Raw genomic sequence first — 9,328 nt, 5'->3', positions numbered from 1 at the left:
CTCACAGATTTGTTGCAAGATTTCATACCATGAAAAGAGCACCGGCATCGGAATTACGTTCTCATTCTGACCGGACGTGGTTGCCAATTTATACATCCCACACAGCCCAACGGACGCCTTTATTTTGGATACGGTTTTCTGCCATCGAAAGAAGACCAAGGGGTGATCACGTTTCTAGACTCCTGTCAACCCATGGATCTTCTTGATAATTAAAAGGAAGCTATTAACCCATGGGTTTCACGTGATATAGTTACAGTTATCCTTTCGAAAAAGTTACGGACGCCATCACGTGTTGGTTACAGTTCAGTAATATATGTGTCACAGATTACCACCGCTATGTTCATTAGAGTATTGTCTTGATCACAACTCGTCCTGTTTTCCTCTAATGTTACATCACGGAATGAGACTTTTTATCGAATGTGTTCATAAATGAACAACACGACGGGTGTCATATGTGAAGCATGATTTGCTTATCCTTTAAGATTCGGAACAGTTTTAGTTCATTTTTTTGAAGCGCATCGATAACTTTTATACGTATTGTTAGTTGAAGTTTATGTGAATTTATGGTACAAAATCGTTTCTGTCGATAAAAATTGCAAAACTGTTGATGGGTCATGATAATGTTGGCTTGTCGGGGCCTTTTATTGCCGACTATGGGTTTTTCTCATTGTTGAAGGACGTACGGTTGCCTATAATTGTTTAAACCCACTTCATATGAACTTTAATCGATAGTAGTGTCATTGATAAGCATACCACATCTCCTTAATTTTATATTGTGTTCATCGTTAAGTTAATAAATTTTCTTGGAGAATATGTTTTGATGACAATTATGATTTGTATCCTTCATTCCCCGTCCGAATACTTTCCTAGCAACATAAAAAGAAGCAAGGGCATGCAATAAAGAACAAGGCAGAAAAAAACTATTTTAATATACGGCAGAGAGGTCACGTTTACATTGCTGGCATCTTTTCCTGAATAAGTAAAACAATATTAATGTCTTTATATTTCAAGCATTATATGTGCTATATTGCAAATGGATGGTATTTTTGTTCGAGCATATTATTTTTCTTTAATTGATTAACATTTCTTACCGATATAATATGTTACTTTTATTATTCTTCCCTTAGTTTATTTATTTTGTATTTACATTGTGTCATAGGTCAAATTTATTTGTTCAGTGTATGTTCAATGGTGTTAATATGTCCTTTGATTGAGTTAAGCTATTTCAGTTGATATTTTATAGTGTGTCTTTTTATGTTGTGATGTTACACTATTGTTTCAGAAAAAGGGTGAAGGTTTGGTACCATTAAAACGTTTAAACCCGCTGCATTTGTTTGCACCTGTCCTAAGTTAGGAATCTGATGTTCAGTAGTTGTCGTTTGTTGATGTGGTTCATAAGTGTTTCTCGTTTCTCGTTTTTTATATAGATTAGACCGTGGGTTTTCCCGTTTGAATGGTTTTACACTAGTAATTTTTTTGGAGCCCTTTATAGCTTACTGTTCGGTGTGAGCCAAGGCTCCGTGTTGAAGACCGTACTGTGACCTATAATGGTTTACTTTTATAAATTTTTACTTGGATGGAGAGTTGTCTCATTGGCACTCATACCACATCTTCTTATATCTAGCTCATACTATAAGTTATATGTTTTGATACTGACCTTCTAGTCCCCCTTTACGGATTCATCCCCCTATTGAATTTTACAAATACTTTCTGGATCCGTAGGGGGTCAGTACCCATGATGCTGGCAGATCTGCATAATACCAATAATTTAATTGATGAAGAATTTTAATATGAATATATTGATACATATATAAATATTTTTTTTATTTGATAATATAAAAGTAATGCATCTTAGGATGACCATCAATGGCTTTAACTGCAGAAACACTAAACTAGTGTCGGCCCATATTAGGCTATATGGGATGTGTGGTTTATAGGCGTTTTATATTAACAAAAAGAGAAAATATCAGCCTATCAAAAGCTGTTAATAAACGTAATTTTAAACTTCGGTGGAGATCACATGTTCATTTGATATTCCGTGCATCCGAGTGGTGGGATTAAATCTTTCACCTAAATATCGAAGAACTATAGATATGGGGTTTTTTAAAAGACATTATTGGATATCTTTTTGGCAGCTGTATATGTATAAAAAGGGGGGTTTAACTGAAAAAGGTCTGATACTGCATATATTTAAATAGGTTTTTATTTGCAATTCGGCAGTATTCAAGTGTTTTATAAGTCAGGTTCAAGAATGTAATTTGAATTAAGATGTCGGATAGGAGAAGTTAAAGTACATTGTTTATCAGGGGCGGATTCACAAGGCGCGCGCCTCCTAGTGACAGAAAAAAAATGTAATTTATAGGTGAAATTACAGCCAATTTTTTTTGTTAAAGTTTTGTCCTCCTACTCTCATTCTCAGGGGCACCCAACTCCCCCTTTACATCAAATCCTGGATCTGAGCCTGTTTATTGTGCTTATTTGTGAACCTAAACATCTATATATATCTGAAAGACTCTGGAAGCTTGAGATTGAATTAATATTTTTTTCTGATTTCTGTCCATTGATAAGTGTTAATAATGTTAAGTGTTCAAAGGAATTATCACAAATTAACACAAATGCCGTATTGAATGGCAATGAATCCGCAGTCAAACCACTTGAGGTAGGCAGTTTGACATCCGAATTCAACTAACATTAGATTTGAACCTAGAATAAATATACGTGATGACGCAAATGCATGATATTTTTTTCCAGAATATCAGTGTGAGTGCATACCATTTACTATTTCTTGCGCAAGAAAAGTACGTGCATGCATAAACATTGATTTCACTCGTCGAAGGTGATTTTTTTTTGCATTTCTTATCTATGTTGTGTTTTGTGTACTATTGTTTGTCTAGATCTGTTGGTCTTTTTCGTCCGTTTTGCAGAAATTGAGAATTGGAATAGGATTAGGTCTTTGTATATAAAACACGGAGAAATAATGATGTACACTCCCAAGTAATAAATAAAATAGTCAAGCCTTAAAAGGTAGTTTTAAATGGTAATTGTATACAATTTTCTATTTACAACTAAAATCCAGCAATGATTTTAATTGACTTGTGCACGAATCTACACACAATAACAATTAAGGTAATTTAATTTTTTTTATTACCTCATTCTATCAACTGTCATTTATTTCAAATCAAAAGCAAAAATAAATTCAGCAAAAAATATTTGGTGACCAGTCAGTGGTATCGGGTTCACGTGTTGCTTTTTTTATTTTAAAGAAAGCAACTTGTTTAAATCTGATAGGTAGTTTTTCGTGATGTTTTTTTCTGATACATATATACGTGTCTATGGAAGATGAAAGAAAGCCTTCATCTACGTTACTATTCATCTGGCGAAGATGAATACAGCAGCAAAAGTCAGAAAGAGGAAACAACAACCAGTGATAATATGGCAGGAGCATGTGGCGGGCCAGAGGATATACCCGATGAGTCCATGAGTGTTTTGGAATGCAGTAGAGTAACAGTCAGTCGTTCTAGTACACCGTCAATTCGAAGTTATTTTAATACCCCAACCAATTTGGCAAGTACACTATGTTCCAGCAGGACAATCATTCCGACTTTCCTTAGAACACCTTTATCTGGAGAAGTTCGTTCTAGAAGGTCAACTACTCCTGTCACAGAGGGTATATCAAGAAAAGAACAGACTACAGCATCAGCAAACAAGGTAAAACTTTAAAAAATCGATGAAAATTCCAACAATTAAGTGTTTCTTAAATGTAATATGTTATGATTTAATTTTGTCTATCTGTCTGCTTACAAAGGATACGTTTTTGTCAAATGTACATGGGGACAGGACACTTTTTTTTAGCCCGCCCCCTTTTTTCCTAAAATTTGTTATTTTTTGTTTTCTGTTCATTTCAATTATTTTCGCATTTTTTTTTGTATTACATGAACATAAATATACTAGAAATAACTTGTATTTGCTATTATCTATCAATTCCAAGTTTACTTTAGAACTGATATAAAATTGCAAATACAAGTTATTTCTAGTATATTTATGTTCATATAAAATAGAAAAACGCGAGAAAAAAAAATGAAATTATAAGAAAACCAAAAAAAATAACAAATTACAGAAAAAAGGGGGAGGTCTAAAACAAAAGTGTCCTGTTCCCAAGTACCAAGGGTTTTTGTTAGAACAGTGTTAGACAAGTGACAATCATAACACACATTGAAAAAAAAATTTAAAAACAAGATGTTTTTGTGTGTAAAAAACTTTTTCCTTTAAAGGTTCAAACATTTTTTTTCACATTTCCGGGACAAATATTCTTTCGTGTATCTTTTGTTTTCAGTACTAGCAATTTATAACGTCGTTTTCTTTAAAAGTGATGCCGCATTTATCATTAAAGCTGTATATATCAATACAATGACTGTCACATAATTGCTTTAGTAAATGTTTATTAAAGCTAAAATAACCGAATCAAAATAAAACTTTCGTAATCGTATACATTTGTATATCAAGGCGAGAATTGTTGCAAATGTAACTAATATTAGTTTTATGGCAGTTACCTCAGCTAATAGCTAAATGATGTGTCTGCACGTCTGCTTAAATAGAATTGTTTGCATAAAACGGCCAAAAGAAAACCAAAGGCGAATGTTTTGAAAATGAAATTGCACACAGCAAGACATTATTAACCAAATTGGATCTATTGTTTGTACCCAAAAGATACATAGCTTTAATACTCATTTTGTTTTTGGTTAACGATGTTCCTGTATATTTTTTTCCTAAGTTTTCATATCTTCATAGGTTTCAACCACTGCCTGATTTCGAAACCAACGGTGTGCAAAAATACAGGATAAAATGGTCATTAATTCGTTTTGCAACTAAATTCAAATTAACAATACTGATATTTGAAATCTTGACAAATCAATTATATATAGTGAATGAAAGTATATATTTATCTACTTCATTGATATAAGATGTGATGAAGCATTCCTGGTAATTGAATCTGCTCAGAAAATAATTCCCCACGAAGATAAAAAGAAACGAAATCTCTTTTACAACTTGTCCTGTACGCTTAGAAATAGTTTAATCTATCAGATTAAAGAAAAATGAAAGCGCCTCTGAGTCGGACAATTGACATATATATATATATAGATATACTTTGTCTTATATTATGGTGAAATACTGCGTCTATCAATTAATGAATAAATAAAAAAGCATTTAAGGTTTTGAATAATAAGTACTATAATGATTAATTATGGATAAGGAAAAATTATTTATTATGTCCTATCTAATCAGCATATCTTATATGATATTTTAATTTCACCAAAATTTTTAGGTACATATATATTCTGAATGACGGATTGATTTAATAGTCTTTTGGTTTTTTAAAAATGATGAACTTCATTGAGTTTTGTAATTCATGTATTTTAAATGGTTTAGTTGTAATTGTTATTTTTAGATTGACACTTTAACAAAGAAGTCATCTAAATGAAAAGGCAACTGGTAAAAGTGCAAGAAAAACAAATTAATGTTGAAAAGAAAGTGGATATTATGATTCAAATACTACAATCAAGAAGCCAAAAGATTAACGTCCCTGCACAAATTGCAGTAAGTAATTATTCATTGTTCAACTTTTAATTAACCTTTTCAAAATATTGCATAATGTACATGTAGTAGGGGATAGTTTATACAATTTTCATTTTTATGTATTGTATCATAACAATAATCATTAAGTTTGCGAACCTAAAAATTCAATACTTAGCAAAATGTCATTTATTTCCTTTTTTCACGGATTACAATTTTTTTTTCGGACTATGTACTAAACATTTTGTGTTTTAATTGTATAAATATGGCAAAATTTTACACACTTTGATTACATGTTGTCGTGTTTTAATTAGAACGTAATGAAGTCGTGAAGTTAAGAATGTACATGTATATATATTTTATGTTTGCGACTTTCTACACATATAATTATATTATTTCAGTTCTCAGTTGTTCTTGATGCATGCAATTTAAATGCTTAAGAGCGTATCTTTTTCCTTTCAGCAATCAAGAAGGGATGGTTATCAGCAGGGTATTACTGAAAAAGATTTCATCTGGATAATAAAGAACGAAACTGGCAGTATTTTAAAGTATGTATATGAAATTAAATGATTTAAAAGTTTCCTTGGAAATTGAAAAAATCTCATGGTTTGTTATTCAAACCAATGTAATTTAATATGTAATGTATGTCCACATTCATCATTAAACGATACGGTTTTAGGAAACATGCTCGATTACTTGTGATTTACGACATTGAAACAGATTTAATTTTGATCATATATCTACTTTGAATCATTAATTATGAAATTCTACTTATTCGAGTATAAATCTTAATTTTGTACACAGCTTTTGGGTCAATTTAAGTGAAAAGTTTGCAGGATATATATGTGTATTTGGTAATCATGGTTCTATTCAGATTCAAACAAATTGATAATTTTCCCGACATTTGTTACACTCTTATTTAAGGAAGCTTTGATTTACAGTAAGATTATATTTCAAATTACTTTTTTTCAGATATAATTCTGCAGAGAACAAAGAGAAGTCTGGATTCATCATAGAATTTGTAAAAGGCCCAATATCCTGATGAAGTGGAGGGTGTTGTTAGAGGTTTGTAGCCCCAGCCCCCCCCCCCCCCCCCCCCCCCCCCATACCCCAAACCCCAACCCCAAACCCCAAAAACAAAATAGTCGAAATTGCAGTTCTGCAATACAATTGCTTAGCCTAGAAGGCATCTTTAACTGTCATATTAAGAATGACATCTAAAAAGTTAAAAGTAGTCAAATTCAGTTGATACTTTTTTTTATTTTGGAGAAGAGTGTTACGTTACTGAATAAATCCTAGCTTATGTTAACATTACATTGATACTGTCGGCTTTTTTTTACAAGAGGGTATTTTTGTTGTGCTGTTTTAGGGAGCAACCATTTAACTTTAAGGGGGGAAGGGGGTATGGTTTTTTGTCTGAGTCAGAATTTTTTTTTCGCCCAAAGCGCGAACACTTTTTTTTGCAAAATTTAACACTATAAGGTATGGGGGAAATCTGGTATCAGATTATTTTTTTAGGAAATAACCATACCCCCCCCCCCCCCCCTTCTTTGAAATCACATGGTCGATCCCTTGTTGCTACACACCTGTATCTTACCTCTTTTTATTTCGAAACATGACGTTCCAAATTACCATTGAATTCACTTCATATGATTTCGGACCAAGTGTTGAAATGAGTAATCCCATTACCAGGGGCCTGTTTTTCGAAAGTATCTTATGACTAAGACATGTCTTATGATGGTCTTAGGACATGTCTTAGTCGTAAGATATGTTTTCGTAAGTGTCCCAAGTTACGATATATCATAACTTTTGTCGTAAACTTAAGACACTAGCTCGCGACATGACTTATGATGGTCTTATGATTATCAACTAGAATTCTAATTACTTTTCATATATAATTTCATGTACAATGTACATTACAATAAAAATAATAGTTGTGTTGCTCAGTCTGCAAAATATTTAGATTTATTCTTCTCCATTTTGCATTCAAACTTTTTGAATCTCCTGCGACGTAAAATTTGGACTCCTTTTCTTACTCATGATTTTGAAAAATAAATATACATATTATTTCTTTCCTTATATATTACTTTATTTACGCATTTGCACGGGCATATAAGCAGACACTTTCAGTAATATTTTGAAACGCCATATAATTTCCATATTACAAATAAGTTTTATGTTAATGGATCACTTACTAGCAAATGCATACTATCATATAACTTTAATAGATCTATTTTGATTTCGATCATATCACATCAAAACATTCTACCATGGACTAACCAAGTGACACTGTTAAGTCTCAAATGGAGAAAAGCAATTGTATGTTAAAAAAATATTTCTTTTAAATTGCCTTAAGTAGATTTTTTTTTGTAGAAGGGATAAAGACAAATTTTGAATCGTTCAAAGCAAAGAAACGAAGAGACGAAACTGGTAAACAAGAAGAACATAACAAGAAAATGGCTGTGTACAGCAAGATGAGTAAGAACTGATTTTTTTATTATGGTGAACAATTCAGATATTACAGTCAACATTAGAAGCGGATTTAGACGGGAGTTTTATTTAATATTATATACTTATATCACTCTAAACAGGGAACCCCCTTTTAATTTCATTTTCTTTTTGCTTTTCACTAAATTCCTTTTGTGACGCTACAATAAAAAAAGGAAAAAGGTGACCATATCTAACGACGTCACACATATATATATACCTCATTTTGCAGATCAGTGAAAAAGTTTGTCTACGTAACGTCTAAAAAACAAAATAGAAACAGAATCCAACACCGAATCTCGTGCAATATAATATTTCTCCACTCTCGACAATTGAATTTTCAATGCTCAAAAAGCTCGGCAGGCCTTCACTTGATGTAGCGGTAGAATTTCTCTCTCCTTCTCTCGCCGGCCGGGCTTTTCAAGAGAGAGAGAGAGAGAAATTAAATGCTAGGAATTGAGTGTTCTGTTGGATTATATTATATTCATAAATAATATACAGCATGCTTTCTGTCACAGTAATCACTAGTATTGTTTTTACAGACTGCCTTTTACTGAGGTTATAATAATAATAATAATAATAATAAGAAGAATAATAATAAAAATAATGATAATAATATCTTTATTGAAAGAGTGTTATTACGGCATATATGGAATCTATTTGTATGTATTCAAAATGAAATTCAAGGAATTTTGATTTGGGCTTTATTCTCTTTTTTTTTAGAAATTAAACAACAGAAAAAGGCCCTAAAAGTAAAAGTCCAGTATACCAGAGGAACAAAAAGAAAAGGGCTCGAAAAGCAGTGGTGCAGAACATGTCTTATGAACAAACAGATTCATAAGACGAAGGATCGTTTATCGTCAGACCTCTGCCTTGGAGGTCTGACGATGTTGATAAATTAGTAAAAAAACTAGGCCAAAAACATGAATGTCAAACTAATCAAGAGAAGCAGACGGCAGCACCATAAACGAAAGGTTGGGGCAGTTTCCTCAAGGATAAAACCAGAAGTCGTGCCAGGACATGAATGGGTGTTTAAATAGTTTAAAAATAATGTCAATGATTAAACTTTATTCGTTTTAACGTTTTAAGTATGCAAGTTTTACCGACCAAAGTAAATGCTACATGTAACTGTTAATAATTTTTACACAATTATTTGTCCCAAACTAAAAAAACAAAAAATCTGATATATCGTTCTATTCTTATACTAACATATTTCAGTCATCACGAAATCAAATAGATGCGAACAGAAAAAGAAAAAATACATCTTCAT

At 32.0% G+C, this 9,328-nt stretch overlaps 1 long non-coding RNA gene across 1 annotated transcript; it reads left to right on the top strand.

Moving 5' to 3' along the window:
- Positions 1 to 6,091: 6,091 nt before the first annotated feature.
- LOC127732292 (uncharacterized) lies at positions 6,092 to 8,968 on the top strand. Its single transcript, XR_007996161.1, has 4 exons — positions 6,092 to 6,119; positions 6,544 to 6,636; positions 7,945 to 8,049; positions 8,782 to 8,968. It is a non-coding gene; the product is annotated as an uncharacterized LOC127732292 (long non-coding RNA).
- Positions 8,969 to 9,328: the final 360 nt, after the last annotated feature.

Source organism: Mytilus californianus, unplaced genomic scaffold (genome assembly GCF_021869535.1).
Source record: "Mytilus californianus isolate M0D057914Y unplaced genomic scaffold, xbMytCali1.0.p SCAF_23, whole genome shotgun sequence".
NCBI classification, from domain to species: domain Eukaryota; kingdom Metazoa; phylum Mollusca; class Bivalvia; order Mytilida; family Mytilidae; genus Mytilus; species Mytilus californianus.
The sequence above is the reverse complement of the archived record's forward strand: the minus strand, read 5'-3'. Positions and strand labels throughout refer to the sequence as shown.